General features: G+C 33.6%; 1 pseudogene; it reads left to right on the forward strand.

Annotated features, from left to right (window-relative positions):
* Window positions 1-21,155, forward strand: part of LOC109490775 — a 116,681-nt pseudogene that overhangs the window by 15,492 nt on the left and 80,034 nt on the right.

The raw sequence follows: 21,155 nt of genomic DNA on the forward strand, positions 1-21,155 counted from the left end.
AATGAGGCGGTGAAAACCAGGTTTCTAAGAAAAGGAAATCACTGGAAGGATGCCAGGGAACTGAATAATAACTAAAGTGGAAATTATGGAAAAAAACTTGTAACTCCAGCTAAAAACTAATTAGAAATATAGAAGGAGTGTGTGTCTGTGTGCATGTGTGTTCATGCGAAGGGCCAGAAAATTTTTTATTTCTTCCCTTCTAGGTTCTTTGGCTGGTCTAATAATTAAATTGATACAAGACAGATTAACAACACAAATTTCATTTGTACAGGAGCCCCACAAGAATAGGAGACCCAAAGGACAGCCAGGTAGTTGAGGCTTACAATCTGGGGACACAATGGGAACAAAGGCCATTCCTGTGCAGGCAAGAGATGTGGAAAACAGAAGTTGTCCTGTTATGCAGATAAGTTCCTCAGGTAAAACAGTATCTCTGTAATAGCTCTCTTCCTGGTACAAGCCCCCTTTAGTTGCAAATTTAGGCAGCGGAGGGGGAGGTAAAGAGCTTTTCCTGAATCTGTTGGGTTTTGATTGCCTTTATTTTTTTTTAATGCTTTTTATTATATTGTGTTAGTCACCATACAGTAGTACATCCCTGGTTTTTGATGTAAAGTTCGATGATTCATTAGTTCCGTATAACACCCAGTGCACCATGCAATACGTGCCCTCCCCACCACCCGCTGATTGCCTTTAAATCAAAGAAATTCTTATGCCAGAGACATATTATGGGGTGGCAAAATCCACTCCCCTCCATGTGTGATCTTAGTCATGCTTGTATTTATACCTTCACTGAGAGAACTGGGAAGATGGTACCTCTGTCTCTTCTCTCTCTTCTTTCACTCACAACTCCAGCCATTCAAGAATACATACTTGTAGTATAGAAGGAAAAACATCTCCTAAGAATTCATATATTTTCTAAAAACAAAACAAAACAAAACAACCATAAACTGTAAACTAAAGGCACCCAGGTGTCCCTTAACTTTGGATTTTAAAGCAAAACTCTTCTGGAAATTGTTTATTCTGAAACATTAATGTTACCATTCTGTCATTTTAATTTTGAAAAATATTTTTTTCATTATTAATTAAATTTGTTTTTCTCCTGTCAATCTGTCTTATGTCAATTTAATTGTTAGGCCAGCCAAATAACCTAAAAGAGGAAAAGGGAAAAGTTCTCCTCCTCTACAGAATTCACTAGTACCTGGAAAGGAGGAAGAGCATAAGGTCCAGTTACGGACAGATAAATAGGTTGCCATGTTGAATAATGCCATGCACAAATAAATACTTAGCTCCTTCAAGATGAAAAGTCTTATTTATGGGTGCCTGGGGGGCTCAGTCAGTTAAGCATCTGCCTTTGGATCAGGTCATGATCCTGGGGTTCTGGGATCCAGCCCCATGTCAGGTACCCTGCTCAGCAGAGAGTCTCCTCCCTCTCCCCTTGATCCTCCCCCGCTCATGCTCTGGCCGGTGCTGTCTCTCTCTCTCTCTCTCTCTCTCAAATGAATAAATAAAAAATCTTTAAAAAAGAAAAGTCTTATTTTTAAGATATATTTTAAATTAAAACTAACATTAATTGAAAAGGACGGGCGTTTTGGACGCATCTAAAATTTTTGAAGTGCATTTTTTTAGCAACTGTAAGAAAGCTAAATCCATTAAAAGTATAAGAAAGAACACTATTATACAAGTTGGTAATTCTGGCCACATAGTCTTCAGAAGCACTGGTCTATTAAAATGTCAAAATTTTTTTAAGGGAGGGGGTAAGAAGAAGACATTCCTTTTATCAACACTGACTTCTGATTGTCAGTCTCTGAAAATCACTTTTCTTGCTGAGAAATGAGTAGGAATCTTTCTGTTTTGTTTGATTAGACTATTCCCTGGAGTTTCAAAGCAAGATAACATTTGATACTAGGTATAAAAAACACAATCAAGGAATTGAAAAGAGTTACATTATGAAATATATTTAAACAATGTATAGACCTTAAAATAACTTTTGTTTTGATAGGAAAGATTCAGCCAAATTGTTTAAAGACATGTTCATATGGATCTCATGAAATATAATATAGATTTAGCCTTATCTTCAGTATAATTTTTTATTCCAGCAAGAAGGGAAATACAGGCTTTTCCTGGTTTTGCACAAAATACCATGAAGAATTAATGCCACTTTATATAAATTGAACTAAAAGGTTCATTTGCTTGAGATAGCTAGGTAACTCAAGAAAATTACTTTTTAAGCTTAAATTGTCCTTATAACTGGCTCAATTTTTTATTTTTTATCAGAGGTTTCAAATGTGCAAATGAGTTTTATTCTAACTTACTGTATTTGTTCTTAAATTATTTTTAAATCTCAGAAAGGATAATGAATGAATATTCACTTTTCTGGGACTTCGGTTTAGGGACATTTTTAGTGGGTTACTCGTTCACATTAATGATATATAGGCTAATTTGGTTATTTTTATATTCTACACAAGTCTTTCTATAACTACTATATTTATAGATATTGGGTAACTGAAAGGGAATCCTAAAACCACTGGGAAAATTCTGAGTCTTTGTTAGGTGTTTCTAACACTTTTGTTCCTCATAAATAATGCAAATAACTTGTATATACTACACAGGAAAGAAGATATTCCTTCCTGAAAAAGAAAAGTTGGGAAATATTAAAACATGAATCTAGTATTCACTTAGGAAATTAAAGAAGGAAATTGAGTAAACAGATGAGTGGCCTTTGGATGGAATAAAATACTACTTTATTAAACGTTAAAGTTAGATTTAGCTCAAGACGTAATTGATGAACTAAACCAGAATGTTATTATGAGAGATTTGCCAGATCCTGAAGAGAGTGTATTATGAAGAATTATGTTACTACTTTAGAAAAGATACATAGTAATTGGTATTTGAAGATCACTGATGGGGTACATAAGTGGCATCAAAATTTTGAATCACCTAACCTCAACCTATTTACCAATCCTATATCCAGTTACTTTCATAATATTCTTTTTTTCTCATACTTTTTTTTAACTTGAGATATAATTCACATACCATAAAATTCACCTTTTTAAAGTGCACAATTCAGGCATTTGTTTTACTATATTTACAGGTTGTTAAACTAGCACCACTATCCAATTTCAAATTATTTTCATCACCCCAAGAAGAAATTTCATATCTTTTAGCAGTGATTCCCCATCTTCCGACCACCCCAGCCCTAAGCAACCACTAATCTACCTTCTGTGTCTATTTTGCATATCTTAATATTCTCTTTGATACTGTCATAGCCAATGTGTTGTTCTTGTTTCTATATGCCCAGTTTTCTCACATCCATGTTTGTGTTCATTATTCTATCATGAGTCATCCACTGAAATGTTTAACTATCACCCAGCTTTAATTTTCCCCTTCTCTGAATTCCATAAGAAAAGGAATTGTATTTAAACTATCTATTTGATTTTACATGGCAATGAATAATGCCTGACATACAGAGGATGCATGATATATGCTTGTTGAGTGACTTGAGAGAAACTCTACAAACCCAACTATTATATATTACAAGTCTATTATGCCTAAGGCAATTATAGGCATATCCATATACTTGGTCTGGTTTAATTCTTTCAGTCCAGCCATGAGGAAGGTAAAATTACTCTACTTTATAAATGAGGTGAATTCATCTCTGGAAGTTTTACCTAACTGGGACTTAAGCCAAGTTATTCTAAGATCAAGTTGTGCGCTTTTTACTAAACCCAATCATGACTACCTCTTGGAGTTGCATGCCCTACCAACTGAGCCACCCAGGCTTCCCAACATGTTATATTTTTTTAGTGGCTTTGGAATTTCCTATATCACACTGAAGCTAATATATACAGAGATGGCCTTTTCACCTCTACTTTTTTCCTTTTAAGTCATGAATTAGAAAGAGATATTTCTTTTAATGTAGAAAAGAAATTTTACTCCCTCTGTTGCCTGACAGGGATTTGCTTAGGGCTTTACAGTATTTATCCTCAACATATTGCAATGTATAGTGTTTTTAGTGGTATTTTCTTTCAGATGAAATAAACCTGAAAATTAGTTGTATAGGTTCTTATACCTAATACATCAAAGATTCAAATCTAAGTACTTCTAACACAACCACCTGTCTCACTTGGTTAAACTAAATAAGATTGGATTTTGTGAATCAGTTATTGTGATAGGCAAATCATAAGTTAATGAAAAGGGAAAGAGTATAGCTCACAACAAAAGGAAGAGTAGGGCAGAAAATTTTACAAAACTGTCTAAAAGTTTTTATCTGAAAAGCAAATTAAAGCAATACTAAATTACCATCATTCAGCCCAAAAGGGACAAAGTATTTGAAAACACACAACATCTAAAATAATATTTAAGTAAATAATGTGGTAAAAGTAACATACAATATTACACAGTTATAGGAATTAGTTGTAATTGATGTTACCAATTGTCATAGGGGGAAGAACAGATACATTGCTAAAAGAAAAATGTAGATTAACATATATGGTGTGATAATTAAATACAAGAGCAGAAACAACAAAACAGCCTTGTGATACATATATGATTTGCATAACATTTCTGTCCACATGGAGGAAACTGTGGAAGGTACCTACAATCTTGTCAACATTGCTTTCTTCAGGCAATGAATAGTGGGACAGGGAAGAGAGAGGTGATGATGATGATTTTTTTCTTTATATATTTTGCACTGTTCCATTTGTCATGGTGATTGTATGTTATTTGAGTTTTATTTATTTAGTTAGTTTTATTTATTTTAGTTTTACGGTAGAAGTTAATAAAATAAACTAAGTGGTAACGAGATAGAAAAATTTCCGGAAAAGAATACTTTTAATAAAGAAAATTTAACAACACTGGGTATAACAGGTAAATAAGATATTCAGGAATGATGCAGAAACATAAAAATAAAGAAGTAAAACTTCCTGATTTCAAAATAAATCTAAAAGATCTGATAAACTAGGTCTGATTCTGGACAGTATTGCTTACAAAGAAATTCAACCATTTGAACATACCAAAGATTTTTATGGGACTAAAAATATCTGAATTTATAAGCTAATGTTACATGCTTTGTTAAAAAGTTGAGATTTATTCAACATTAAAAATAGCTAACAATGAAAAGACAAATTCAGTGAATCAGTAGAGCATCCCTCAAATATTTGAAGGACTTTTCATTTGGAACTTGAAGTCTATGTAATTTGCCAAAAAGTAAACTTCAGGCCAATCAGTAAAAGGAACAAAAATTTCATTTTGTTTTTGAGCTATTTTAAAATTTAAATTTCATTTTGATTTAAGATAAAATTCTCACTTTAGAGATGTGAGGTTTTCAAGCTGAGTTTTGATAAACATTTATTGGAAGTGTTGTATAGAATATTTAAGACACAAAGAAGTATCTGAACAAAACAGACTTTCATATCCCTCCCAAAATTAAGGTGATACATTTCCTTGGTTTTAAGGATGAAATAGGGACTGGGGAAATGTTTTCAGAAGACCACCCACCCCACTCCCCCCAAAAATATGGGAATGGAATTAATACCCTAAAAAGTTAATTGGAAGGAAAAGACAAGAAAACAAGATATATCGTGTGTGTGTGTGTGTGTGTGTGTTCATGTTTCACCATACTGGGAAAGTTTTGAGTTTTATTAAATGTAGATGGTAAAATTGAAACAGAAGCAACATATATATAAGAGAAAGGCGACTTACATTTCCTTTGGGGCTTCTGTTCTGCTAAAATTGAGCATCTCATAAAATTTTGACTTGACTGACAGTTTCTGTTTTCACTAGGATGAAGAATCAAGAAGCGAAACTTACTCTGGACTTCTTCCTATCAACAAGGAAGAATTAGATGATGAATTGGAAGTAAGAGGAAAGTTGTTTAAAAAGTTACCTGGCTCATTTTAAATTCACAATAGGAAAGTTGAACAACTTACTTAGTCTAAAGGAAAGTGTATTTCAAAAAATAATTTTCAGTGATATGGGTATGATGACATATCCAGAAATTCTAAAAGAAAAGTCAACTCTAAAAGTCAGAATCTCATTGAGAAATTCTAAAGAAAAGAAAATGGACAGCATTTTGAATCAAATTAACAAATAAGAAATATAATAATTTTGACTTTATGCTCAAATTAATTTATAAAATTCTAGTGAATCTACAAATACTCTGATATTATTGCACTGTTAATTTAAATAAACATTTAAAAAAATAAGCTCCAATAGGAGCTGGAGTTATAAAAATGGTATGACATAGTCCCTGCCAACAAATATATCACAGTATTGACATGGATACTTATAAAAATGTATCAAAAGTTAAAACACAGTATCAAAACAACTTTACTAAAATAATATACGAGTTATAACAAAAACCACAGGTTTTAGGTTGGCTTCTTGGGATTTACAGGGGCTCATTAGGAGAAGAGGTGAAAGGAATTTTTTGCAGAGGGAGAAATATGGATAGTATAGTATTTCAGAAAAGTGTAAACAGTTTGATCAGACTGTACTGAAGACTGTGATACAGGGACATGTTACAAAGTATGTTTAGACTGATTGTGGAAAATCTTGCATCCCATGATAAAGAATCAGCATACTCTATCTTAGAAGCTTTGGGAATAGTACTCTCAGACTCTGTAAGCAGTATAGAGGAAACTTCAGGAACAAAGAGCAATTAACAAAGTCAGGTTTAAAAGAAGGTAATGGTCCTGGCTATGGAGAACAGAGATAGGAAAACTATCTTGGCTAGATGTGTATTATAGGCTTCCATAGTTATGGCCAGAATCAATAACTTATTTAACGGCATCAGTCCTTCAAGACTTTTTTTCCAAAAATGAAATATGGATGTACTTGTTTATAAATATAGATTAATTAATTTCCTTTATTTAGTTAATCAAAGAAACTAAACCAATCTTGCCCTGATAAAATGATACAAAATGGAATAATATGTATTTCTCCTCTGTAGATGGAAAACAGGACAACTACTGACAAATGTAATATCCACAATCATCTGAAATAAAGCCTCTTATATCCAGTTTTCATACACGACTCATTTTTATTTTACTATTGGGCAAAATTACATAATGATATAAATTTAATTCCATGTATCTCACCAAGATAGCCAAGTATTTAGAAGAAAATGTGAAAGTCAAATTTAAAAGTGTAATTTGGGATATTTGTAGCTATTTTCTTCCTTCAGATGATATTTAAAAAATTTTACTTATGTAAATGGTACTGCTGTAGATGCTGGAAACATATATGTGAACAAAACTGATGAAATTTTAACCCTTATGAAGCTTTTTTTCTGAAAGGCAACAATGCCCGTTGTGGCATTATTCCCAGTAGCCAAGACATGGAAGCAATCCAACAACCCAAGTGTCCAACAATGGATGAATGGAGAAAGAAGATGTAGTGTATATACACAGTGGAATATTACTTATCCATAAAAAAGAATGAGATATTGTCATTTGCAACAATCTGGATGGACCTAGAGGGTATTATGCTAAGTGAAATAAGACAGAGAGAGACAAATACTATATGATTTTAGTAATATGTGGAATCTAAAAAACACAGCAAACAGAAAGCAGCAGAACCAGACTCATAAATACAAAGAACGAGTTTACCAGAGAGGAGGAGGGTGGGGGTTACCAGAGAGGAGGAGGGTGGAGGATGAGCAAAATAAGCGAAGGGGATTAAGAGGTACAAACTTCCAGTTATCAATTAGTCAGTCACAGAGATGAAAATTACAGCATAGGGAATATAGTCAATAATATTGTAATAACGTTGAATGGTGACAGATGGTGACTACACTTACCATGGTGAGCACAGCAAAATGTATAGAATTGTCCAATCACTATGCTGCACACCTAGAACCAATATAATGTTGCATGCTAACTATACTTCAATAATAAAAATTAAAATAAAGTACACTTAGAAATTTTTTTAAATTTTTAAAAATTTTGGATGACAATGAAGAGAACTAAAATATGGAGGAAAGATAGGATGTGCTGAATTGGAATTTGAGATTATTAAGAGAGCAGACATGGAAAATATTACTGAGAAGGTGACACTTGAGTACAGGTGTAACAGAGGTAAGGAAGTGAGCCATACTAATATTTTGGGAATCAATGTTCTGGTGAGAAGAATCAACAAATTCAACACCCCTGAGACAACATAATGCCTGGTGAGTTTGAGGAATAAGAAAGAGACAGTGTGGCTGAAATAAAGTGAGCAAGAGGGAGGTTGGTAGGAGATTAAATCACACAAATACTGGGGGATTGAACCATGTAAGACCTATGGGCAATCGTAAGGATTGTGCCTTTTCTTCTGAGTAAAACATGAAGCCTTTTGTAAGATTCTGATGATTGACATGATCAGATTTAGATTTATGTAAACTGAGAATAAATTGTTGAGGGCTAGGTGACAGGTTGAAAGGTCACCGCAGGGGCACCTGGGTGGCTTAGTTGGTTGGGCACCCCAGTCTTGATTTCAGCTCGGGTCATAATCTCAGGGTCATGAGATAGATCTGTGCTCAGTGCTGAGCACAGTCTGCTTGTCCCTCTTCCTCTGCCCCTCTCCCCACTCGTGCACTCTCTCTCTAAAATACAAAAAATCTTAAAAAAAAAAAAAGCTCACAGCATTTATTCAGGTGAGAGAAGATGTACTGTATTTGGTTAGGAGCAGTGGAGTGCTAGAAAAATTACATTTCCTAAACCAATTTCTTTCAAAAGACCCTTTTTTTGGGTGATAACAAATACAGAATTATTTGAATACCCCCTCCCTTAATCGACCCATAATGGAACCAAGATAAAATACTTCCATGATTCTGTTATTTACCTATGGAGTAGATATGATTTGAAGATGGACTTCAGTTCATGGAAAATGATGTAGTTGCACTGGGCACCTCATAAACATCATGGTCTTTTTTTTTTTTTTTTTGTAGAATTTATTTATTTATTTGAGAGAGAGAGAGAGTGTGTGAGCACATGCACACAGTAGGGAGGAGGGGTAGAGGGAGAAGCTGACTCCTTGTCAAGTAGTGAGCCCAGGGACTCCATCCCAGGACCCTGGGATCATGACCCGAGCAGAAGGCAGATGCTTAACTGACTGAGCCAGCCAGACGCCTTTAAACATCATGGTCTTAACTGCATACCAGAGAACACCTTTGCTGGAAAGATGTGCCTTGTGACAGGCCCACCTAATGGGCGTGGTTAACTCCTTTTACATGGTTGAACTCTAACTATAACCATTAAAAATTGGGTTTGTTCCATCTCTACAAGGTTTTAATCACAATTGGGGAGTTACTGGGGTGTGGGGCTCAGTTGGTTATAGGTCTCTTGATTTCAGCTCAGGTCAGGTTCTCAGGGTTGTGAGATAAGCCCCTGGCTAGCTCCACTGGGTGTGGAGCCTTCCTAAGATTCCCTTTCCCTCTGCCCCTGCCTGCTCAAGTGTTCTTCTTTCTCTCTCTGTAAAATAAATAAATAAATCTACAAAAAAAAAAAAAAAAAAAGGACTTACTTGTCATAGGTCTGTTTTCTCCTAAGTGTCAGCTCATTAGATATATCTGGCCTAATTATTATTACCTTAGTTATTTTATCTTAAGGATAATTTAGTTTACTAGGAATGAAACATCTATGTCACCAAGTGAAAATAATGAGGAAACTTGCAGTTCTTAAGTGAGTTTAAAGTTTATTATCTATTCTTCATCTTACAAATTGTGATAATCAACATGAAGTCTCTTTAGAAAATTCCAATAAACTGTTCCACTTGGCTATGCTTAATTAGAGTTTAATGTTAATTTATCTTTTTATTGTTATCATAGACTCAAGATTATTTTGTAGCTTTCTATTATTTCATATGGCAGTATCTATTCCCTGTTCTCACTCATGCTGTTATTGCTTTGCCAAATTTTGGGGTATATATCTTATTCACTTTCTGGTATCACTCATCTCAGCACTAGACTACAGAAATCCTTGAAAGCATCCTTATATCCCCACATTATGCTGAAAGTCCATTTTATTTTACGGCTGCTTTCCAAGAAGCCCTGGGCAGTAGTCCTATATTTCTGTCAGGCTACAGTATTATTATCCGTATGTGTGGTAAACACAATAAAGTTTATTTCAGGATTCATGCATGTATATTGAATTTAGATCTGGTATTCTTAAACTACTTTTCTTTTTTACTGTAATACCAGATATTCTCAATTTGCATTCTTTTTTATGAGAACTCTCAAGTGTTATTTTTCCTGGTGGCGCTCAAATTTCCACAATTTGACCAGTAGGGAGGAATTAATCAAATTAAGTGGAATTAAAGAGTTCTTCAGACTTGACACAGTATTTTTTGAGACTGTTTACTTTCTGATACAACAATATATTCATGGATCATCTTAAACAATTCCTGCCTGAGATATGGAAACTGAAATTACATCAAGGAGGCCTGGTTCCTTTACCAGGAAGTGGTTTTTGGAAACTGTAATGTGGGCAACAGGCTGTACATTCTTATGCTTTGGTCATTTTTTTCTAAGCCTTTTTATTGTCAGAACAAGGAAGTGTGTGTGTATGTGTGTGTGTACAATGTTCTCAATGACAAACATTAAAACTCATTGTCTTCATCACACAATGCATACACAGTGGTTTCAGAATAATAATGCAAGCACTAACAGCAGCAATGTGAACAGCAAATACAGTTCACATTTAAATGTTCTTTTTGTCCTTAGGGAATATCCCACTAGAGTTGCAGAAATCACTACATCTAGATTTGCTTGAAATAATTCTTCCTGTATGATCATTCCAATCTCAAAAGATACTTCTATTTATTTCACTTTTGACATTTTAGAAACTTCTTTTTTAAAAGTTTTGTTTTATATTTATGTAATATATTTATATGTTTCTAAAGGAAAATCTTCCAACAAGGCATTTTTTTGTAAAAAAGCCCTTACCAGCTGCAGAGTTCCTTAATATTTGGATGTACTACAGTTTATAAAGCTTCTAATTTGGGCTTTTCTAATTTAATCAATTATTCATAACAATTAAATATAGGTAAATTCCGGATACTAGTATGTTTTTATTTTTCCACAAGTAGCTTATTAGTCTTCCTTTCATAGAATAAAAATACTCACGTGCCCATAAAGACTCCTTGGAATATGGACCACTGGCTATGTTTTCCTTTACTACATCAGATTAACCTCCTTTCTCCTTTCTACTGTTGTAGAAATTCAGACTTTTCCACAGTTAGTGAAACTAAGCTACATGAGGGGGAACCTGGGTAGCTCGGTTGGTTAAACATCCGACTCTTGATTTTGACTCAGGTCATAATCTCAGGGTCGGGGATCGAGCCCCCCATTGGACTCCATGCTAAGTGTGGAGTCTGCTTGTCCTTCTCCCTCTGCTCCTCCCGTGTTCTCTCTCGCTTTCTTTCTCTCTCTAAAATAAATAAACATTTTTAAAACTAAGCTATATGAGTGCAAATAATCATTAGTTTATTTGTCTTGATTATTTCTTAATTTATATATTTTTGTTCATTTTTCTACGTTCTGTTAAACTAGTTGATGTATTGTAAACATGCTATTCATTTAATTGATAAATTTTGTTTAAATGACTATATGACCAAGAAAATTTTATGCTCAATTTAGAATTTAGCATAGGCCCTTATTATGCAGTTCTGAAATATTTATTACTGTTTTTGTCAACCTCTTTTTTTCCCTACAAATATTTTTGGATAGCCTATGATGAATTAATGTAGCATCAGATAAAAATTTTATATTTTTATAATATTTTTGAATTATATATTTTTAAATATTTATGGTTTGAGTAATGATTACAAAGTGAATATACTCATGTAAATATCACCCAAGTCAAGAAATAACAGCATTCTCATTCTTTCTTTCTTCCTTAACATTTACCTCAAATTTAACACCATAAATCAAGTTTGTCTGTTTCTGAACATCTTATAAATTGAATTAGAAATATGAATTCTTTGTTTACGGCTTTTGTTTAAAATGATGTTCATGAAAGTCTTTCATATAGTTGTTTGTACTTATTTTTTTTTTCATCTTGACTGTATTTTATTACTCCACTTCCTGAATTCCTTTTTAAGAAATCTGTTTTACTGTGGTAGATGATTGGGTTGTTTCCAGTGAGACCTATTATGAACAGTGCTGTTATATATATATACTTACACTTGTCTCTTGGTAAATACCTTTCTGATACACATATTCCTGGGAGTAAAATTGCTTTTTATGTTCAACTTTTGTACATAATGCCAAACATGCTTCAAAATAAGTTGTAACAATTACACTCTCATTAACGATGTATGAGAGTGCCATTTTTCTTCCATGTTATGCCAACCCTTTGTATTGTCTTTTTTCGTCTATTTTTTTCCTTTCATTTTTTAATTTTGCCTCTTTGGAGGGTGTATAGTGCTATCAACTTGTGTATTTATTTTTTATTTCTTTGGACTATTTTTTTTTTTTAAGATTTTATTTATTTATTCGACAGAGATAGAGACAGCCAGCGAGGGAGGGAACACAAGCAGGGGGAGTGGGAGAGGAAGAAGCAGGCTCATAGTGGAGGAGCCTGATATGGGGCTCGATCCCATAACGCCGGGATCACGCCCTGAGCCGAAGGCAGACGCTTAACCGCTGTGCCACCCAGGTGCCCCTGGACTATTTTTAAATGTCTTTTCAAATATATGATAACCATGTTGACAATCTTATGGTTGGGTTCCTGCTTATTTCTCTGTTTCTCTGTTGTATTTTCTTTATTGTATGGATTTTAAGAAAGTATTTTACATATTCTAAAATGAGTTACTTCTTAGATCTGTTAGGAAGTAATTTTCCTATTTTGCCTGGTTTGCATTTGCACACTCTTGAGGAAAATGGTGTTTTTTTGTGAAAGAAATTTGTAATTTTAATACATCAGATGGTTTTTTAAATTTTAATGCTATGTCCTTCTTAAAACACTTATTGGTGTTTATAGTATTTAAGGTTTTGCCCTACTATACCATTTTCTGAAGAGTTCAATGTTCAACTTTCATTTTTGTAAGTCCATCTGGAATTGATTATTATGTATTGTGTAAGGTATGAGTCAAGGTTGTATTTTTCCTTATCAATATTCAAGTAACCCAGCACCACTTATTGAAAAGACTATTCATTTCTCCATTGGATTGTACTGCTACCTTTGTCCTAAATCAAATATTTGTTCTGAGTTCTCTATTCTTTTCTATTGTTCTATTTGTCTATTCTTGTGCCATTGCCACATTACTTCAATTATTGTGGTTTTTTACTTAATTTTGAGATCTAGTATAGAATGTCTGTCCCCTGCTTGTTGAGGGCAAGGCTGATTTAATTTGGCTTCCACCAGGTAGCTTGGGAACATTATCAATCTAATTTCATTTTATTTTAACCTAGGATGAGATCATTCAGAGCTGAGATTTATCCCCAATGCCTAAAGGTTTCACAATCATTTTCCTATGTTAGGAGGTCCTGAAATTAAATTTTGGGTCTTCCTGACCTCTTGAATTGATCTAAAATATATCTCAACTTCTCATCCTTCTGCCACTTCTCAAATAAGCATGAGCTTTGGGGGGGGGGAACAATGTAAATATCTGAACACATCTTTGGGTAAAGAATAAGTGGGTGTAGGTTGTATAGGGTCTCATTTTAATAGTATTACTGCTATTTTGAAAACAGACTGATGTACTTCAAGAATGGAACTATTGATAGTAGTTGAAACATTGCTGCAATTATCTAAGTACACCATGGTGCTATGAGCTGTGGCAGTAAAAGAGGTACTAGGAAGGGTTCCAAATCTTTATGTATTTGAAGACAGAGCTGCCAGAGTTTATTAAGTGATTAAATAAAGAATAGAAGAAAATTAAATGATTCTAAATCACAGGGACAAACAAACAACAAATGTGACAGTAGGAGAAGCAGATGTAGTGGACTTGAAACTGGGCATCAGGAGCTCAATTTTAGACATGTGAAATTTGAGGATTTTGTGAAATTTCCAATTGGAAATATTGAATGGGCACATAGCAGTCTTCATTCTGGGAAGCTATTTAGGCTAGAGATTTAAAACTGAGAGTGGACTTATTTCTAGCCATATGGCTTGATGATATTGCTAAGGGAGTGAGGATTGACTGAAAAATGAGATCTCCAAGGAAAGAGTCGTGAGCATTCCAAAAGGAATTCCAGAAAGAATTTAAGAAAGGAGATTTAAAAGGAGTAGCCAGTGAGATAGGAGGCAATCAGATGTGCATAGAATCTGAAATTAAAAAAAAAAAAAAGGAAACATTGTAAGAAAAATGTACTGAGGGGTGCCTGGGTGGCACAGCGGTTAAGCGTCTGCCTTCGGCTCAGGGCGTGATCCCGGCGTTATGGGATCGAGCCCCACATCAGGCTCCTCCGCTATGAGCCTGCTTCTTCCTCTCCCACTCCCCCTGCTTGTGTTCCCTGTCTCGCTGGCTGTCTCTATCTCTGTCAAATAAATAAATAAAATCTTTAAATAAAAGAAAAAGAAAAATTTACTGAATTTTCTCAAATGCTATGGACAGGGCCCGTGAAAAATGGCCATTAAAATGATCACTAGCTAATGAATGCGGAAGTAACTGGAGACCTTAATAAGAAAAGTCCTAGTGGGGTGGAAGGGAAGAAAGTCTGATATAGTGCGCCCAAAAGAGAATGGAAGAATTGGAAACATGAGACCAGACAACTGTTTCTGAGTTATTTCGTCTTTTCTTTCCTTTCATGCCTGCTTCTTGTGTTCTGCAGAAGCAAGATTCAATATCTTTTTAAGTGTCATTCCCATTCTCCTTGAGAAAGTAAATAATCATAAATTAAACTTTATTAAAAAGAACAAAAACTACAAAACACTGAAGATAATTTAATGTTCCATTAAGTGATTTTTCCTTATTTCTTTGTCTTCAGTTTAAAAATGTGTCATTGGAGAGTAACTAGAAAGGTCAAAATTTGCACATGTTGTGGCTCCCAGGTGATACAGACTGAAAAGGTTTTAAATCATTCACTGTGAATGTACTCAAGAATTTCTGGGAAAAGACCAAGATATGGCATTAGAAACTGATATATAGCAATGGCAAAAATCCAAGTCAATAGTGTCTTACATCATAGGAAAAGTTGTAAATCAATAGTGCAGTAATGCAAAATGTGTTGTCATGTCTGGAGACAAATAGTTTTGATATGCATTTAATATGATAATGATTCATGTAACAGTTATTGGTATTTAAACTCTTGCAGTTAGGCATTGTGTCAAAAAGAAATATAATTATAAATGTCTTGTAAAATATAAGATGGTGGACATATTCTTCGGTAATTTTGTGGTTTGGTTTTCAACTTACTGAAATTATTTAATGACCTTTACCAATAGAAAATTAATTATGGAAGCAGAAGTGTGTGATTAAAATTTAGATTACATAAGTTTGGGAATTATAATTTTATGTAAACTTGTTTAGCACTCTTGAAAATTAAATTACCTTAATTTAAAAAAAATTGAAGCATATGAAAGCATAATGAGAAAATGTCACTTGGCCAGTAATACTCCATTACCCTATTACCCATCATTGTATAAAGTGTAATCATTGTATCACCCCAATGTGAAAATGATTTTGTGTTGTTCTCATTACATTACACTGTGAGTTACCAAGGTCATTGTGTTTTTAATCTTCAATATTGGGAATAGAAGAATTAACAAAACAAGTATGACCCTGAGAATATCCTCTTGAGAATGTCCACTGATAGAACTTAGTAAGAGACAAATAAGGGTTTTGTAAGTACCTATCTGAGTAGTGATCTAGAAATGATTTTACAGGGTGTATTTTTATGTCTCATTGCTTATTGTAAATAAATATGCAATTTAAGGGCCAATGTGGGTGTCTGACAAGTTCAGGGTTTCTGAAATACTGCGGCTGCACATGCTAGCGATCCTGCTTTGTATTTTTGTTGATCATTAGTGAAGCTTGGTGCAAGGTAATAATTGTGATGTCTGATTATTTGGACTTGGTGACGACGCAAAAACAATGCAGAAAATATGATTCTTGCTCTGTGTGTATTCTCTGCTTTCTTGGTCAGATTTCAGCCCTTTTATCCTGGTTACCTCTGTACTATGCTTTTTGCCTTCGAATACATTTTTTCCAACTTTCCAGGATGTCCATCATTCTGCATATTGTTTGGACACTGTTTATTATTCTATTAATTAATTAAATCCTATTACAACTCAAACATGGTTGATAAATTGACAAATACAGATTAATCAGTTTGCATTCTGCACTAATTGAAATGATGAATATTTTAGATTTTATCAAAAGAAAGACTGAGTTAAATTTTTAAAAAAATATTTTATTTTTTATTTTATTTATTTGACAGAGAGAGAGAGAGAGCAAGCACGAGAGAGTAGGAGCAGGGGGAGGAGCAGAGGGAGAGGGACAAGCAGACTTGATCATGACTTGAGCCAAAGGCAGACACTTAACTGACTGAGCCACCCAGGCCAGGCACTCTGTGAGTTAATTTTTTTTAAAAAACCTAGACAATATGTTTTAGAACTCTTTGGTCCGGAACCGTGGTCAAACCTGCTTTTCTCTAAATCATGTTCAAAGGCAAGATCCATATTTCCCCTATCTTCACCATAGGAGCTGAATGTCTTCTGGTCTCTTAAAATGACATCATTTTATAGCCATTTCTGGGTTTCAAAGGTACTAATTTCAAGGTGTGTGACAACCATAGGAGTACCAATACATTATAACTGAGGGATCTTTTCTTTAGTTCACAGATTCTAGAAAGTCTATGACACCCTCTTTAATAATATACAGAAGCAGAGACAAATGCCGTTAAAATATAAGATTCATATTTGCATAGCCAAACATTTTAGTTTTTCACTTAAGTCTTCTTAGGAGTGTAAACTGTTGTTCACCACTTTATTCCTAGTGTCTAAAAGAATCTCATAGAGAAGATTCAACAATTGAATGAATAAATGTATATTGAAGGAAATATTCAAACCTCTTGACAACGCATGAGACATATCAATTACCTAAATGCCAAAACTACCATGTTAAATTTCTCAGCTGGGCTAGTGATCATGAGCTAGGGAATGCTCAACAGTAGGAAAAGTTAGAAAGGCATTACCTAAGTCACTTATCTCTGAAAAATGATATCTGATATCTCTTCCATATACTTGTAACAGGACAAACCAGTGCCCAAGAGTTTTCTGTATATGCTGGAAACTCACAATTAGCCACCCAGTCCTCCTGGATTAAGGCACGTCTAATCAGTTCCCCAAACTAAAAATGCATACTGCTTTCAACAACCAGATCCTACAAAAGTTTTTGAGAATTTCCTTCACTGCCCACTTTTTATTCTCCCACTTTCACTAATTGCAGCTGCAACTATTTATACAGTCTTTTCTTCCCATAACTACCTTTTATCCATAACTACTTGCAAAATACTAGGCCATCACTGGAGTGAAATACATTTCATAAACAGCATCAGAGCAAGCTCTTCTACCAAATTTTCTTACTGGTATATCAAGTTTGACTATTTCCAGTGTGGTCTGAAAAATTCTTTTTTTCATTTCTTTTTTATGATACAGCAGTCTCATCTTGTGGTCATATAAATGATACACTTTTAAAGAGCTTTATGATTTGAGTATGAAAAGATGATACAGCAATAAGTTTTAGTTCCATATTTTCCCATTCTACTCATTGTTTCCTTCAAGCATCTGAATAACACATATGCATATGAATTCAAAGCTTTCACAGAAGTTACAGTCCTTGCATTAGGGCTTACTACTTGCTGCTGAAGTTTCATAGTTTTGTTAAGCAAAGAGGCAGAACAATTTTTATGGCAACTAATTGCCTCTAACTATGATACATAAAAGATTTGAGTCATTTCCAATTTTGTCAGCTCTATTTCCCACATTTAGAATAACTCCCAGAAGCACAAAACTACTATAACATCTCCAATGCATCTCAGTGGAGAAGGCAATATTACAAAGATCTTTTGTTGTTGTTTATGGGCAAAATGAACTATTTTTACCGATTTTATTAAGCCATCACCAATATTCTAGATATGAATAATTCTACTGGAGTAATATAAGTATCTTAGCCTTCTCCTCCTTTTTTCTTCTCTTTTCTTCTCGTCTTGTTTTTTATGTGGAAAGGAAAATGGAGTCTTTAAAACAGAAACTTCAGCTAGGAATGATCTAAATTACTACATAGAGACTAACCTATTAATAGCTTCCTACTTATACAACATGCTTGCTCAACAACCGTGGAAGTAATTTACCAAATCAATCTGTTAACCCATCTGTATATTTTATCATCATGTAAATTTTACATGTGCCTGGATATTTCCAACTATTGATCATCCTGAAGCCATTTAAACCCACACAGTAGAGTTGACTTGAACTTGAGGCAAATGATTAAAAAAATATACTCAAGAGACTGTATACTTCCTGACTACAGCAGAAAGAAACTTGAAAGAAGAATATTTGAAGTGAAGGAGGGGAAAGTCTGGCTATGAAAACTCTTATTATTATTATCATTAGAGTTGTTATTTTTTATTTGAGTGTTGTTATTTGATACTGAGTCAGTCAGTGATTCAGTAGTGCCTCAACAGTCAGTGACTGACTCAGTATCAAATAACAATAGATTCAATTTGTCATTTTATTCACATATACAAATGAAAGAAGCTACTCTCTTCTTTTTAGAATAGTAAAAACCGTTTTGGAATTAGTAATTTTTTTATTTCAATATAGCCCTCCCTCAGACTATGCACACATTTTTCTAAGAAAGGAAATCTAAATAATCACATAATTATATGATACCATTATAATCATATAATATCTTTCTTTTAAAATGTGAATTTAGGAAATGAATATTCCCTAATATACAAAGAAGCTCTGGACACTGGATGTTTTAAAAAGGCGTTTTTAAAAAATTCATCTTTGAAATTTGTGGTGCAAAATTTTGAAGCATTTCACTAAACTGTTTATTATTCCTTGATTTGACAGAAAGCAGTTTCAAATTTTTGCCCCTGTAAGGGTTTCTATTGTACGTAACCAACAAAATAAGCCAAGTACCATTTTTTATATTTTGAGTTCATAATTTTTTAAAAATTAGAGAAAATATAGTTGTTTATTTAGTGGTAAATTAGACAACTGAGTAGGTTTGTGATGTCAGAGAACCCAACAGCTTAAGGTTATAAAGCTAAGATAATATAATAAGAGGTTAAGAAAACAACAAATCTTGCCAACTTTCTGTCACGGCCAACAGCACCTAGACTGTATAATTGTTCATGGAGTTAATACAGACTGCACAGCCTTGGGTCCTATTTTTGGTATGGTTGAATAACTTTTTAACTAATTAAAAATTAAGAGAAACAACAATAGCAACACAATAAAATTTCTTGGGATACGTAAAAATCCGGTTTTCTTAAATTACTTCAACTTTTCACCCCAACTGTCCTGAAACCATAGCTTTAGTTTGTTTTGTTCCTTCTTAAGACACAGAGGGATCACAAAAATAAAATGAGTATATTTTAAAACTTTTGTAGTATCTTTTTAATTTATATTTTGATATTTAAAAATTATAAATTCAAATAAAAAATAGAATAATGGGTTAGAAAGAAAAGGTTAAAAAGGGATATCGGAAGCATATTTGGGTTTGTTGTTGGCAATATAGTATGAAACTTAATTTTTTTTCCTTATGGATTGTAAAGCACACCTGCCTAAGTTTGCATTCCAACTCCTGTATTTAAGACCTTGTTTCCTAAATCTCTTTATGACTCAGTTTCCATAGCTGTAAGGTGCAGATAATTATGATATTTCATAGTAGCATTTTTCTGCAGTTTCCTGAAGAATAAAGTAGATGAGAACAGTAAAAACATACATTTAGTGAATTATTTAGGAAATAGTGGCAATTTAGATAAAAGTACTGGATAAAATTTCATGTTTATTTAAAATTTGTGTTTCATTGTGGGGATAGAAACAAATCCAAGTTGAAAATTATGACCTTGTCAAACACCCTCTTCAAATGAAAATTTTAATACCTACAAAAGACAACTGAAACAACTGAGAGATTTTACTGATTTAGTCATTCACTATTCTTTTATTACATTCATAATATGATGTCTAAGCTTTTAATTTGAATTAATAAAAGTTAATTTCATTTACCTGTAACCATAGTAAAAATATTTTTCTACAAAATGTACAAGGATTTTAGCAACATGTTATTAACTAGAACTTTTCTTTTAAATGAGCATGTGCAAAGGTGAAACCAAACAAGGGAAAACAAATTAAGATAACAAGACCACCACAGTACATCCAAAAGCACCAAGATGTATTGCGTGTGTGATTGATCAAGGGTGGCTAACTTTCAATATTCATCATTGATGTCCTGTTAGAATCACTTGACTTGGAAAATGCTAAATTTATAGATTTTGTCAAGCCAGTGAAATACTGTTCCACTGCAAAGACATACACTATAGATAGTTCTACATAGAATTTTTAAAATTGGGTAGTATTGCTATTTTTAATTATGAAAGCAATTACAACAAGCTAGGAAGATTTGGATGAAATAAGAAACTTATAGATAATAATAAAAAGTAGCTCAGAACTTCATTTTCTTTTAAGAGGCTAAGAAAATTAAAAACTGCTATGACATATCACAGATTGTTACAAAGAAAGATGGTTTGGATAATCTTTTCATGCCCCAGTGAAAATGTATACACAATCTAGCTGCTTTGGACTTCTGGCTCTCTTAGTTCCTTTCCTCAACTCTAGGACAATGTCAGGCTCCCCTTGTGTTTCTCCTACCAGCACTATAGCCTTACAACTCTCCAGGTGGTAAGCTGGGGCACTGGTAGACCTTACATTGCTTGTTACTAATCATGAGAGTGTAAAACTGTGGGCAGAAAGTTCATTTTTCACTGATGTATAATAAAAATGGAAATTCTCTCCTATGAGGAATGAACTCAATAATACAGTATATACCTTACATACCGTAATAATCTTACAAGTATACCACACATTCACTTTTCTTTTGGTAGGAACTGCATAAAATAAAATTTTCATTATTCCTATGTGTGTGTGTGTGTGTGTATGACTGTGTGTGAGTGTGTGTGTGTGAATGAAATCTGTACCAGTTTTAAAATCAATATGTTTTTTAAG

The sequence above is a fragment of the Ailuropoda melanoleuca genome, chromosome 9, assembly GCF_002007445.2.
Source record: "Ailuropoda melanoleuca isolate Jingjing chromosome 9, ASM200744v2, whole genome shotgun sequence".
In the NCBI taxonomy this organism is placed as follows: domain Eukaryota; kingdom Metazoa; phylum Chordata; class Mammalia; order Carnivora; family Ursidae; genus Ailuropoda; species Ailuropoda melanoleuca.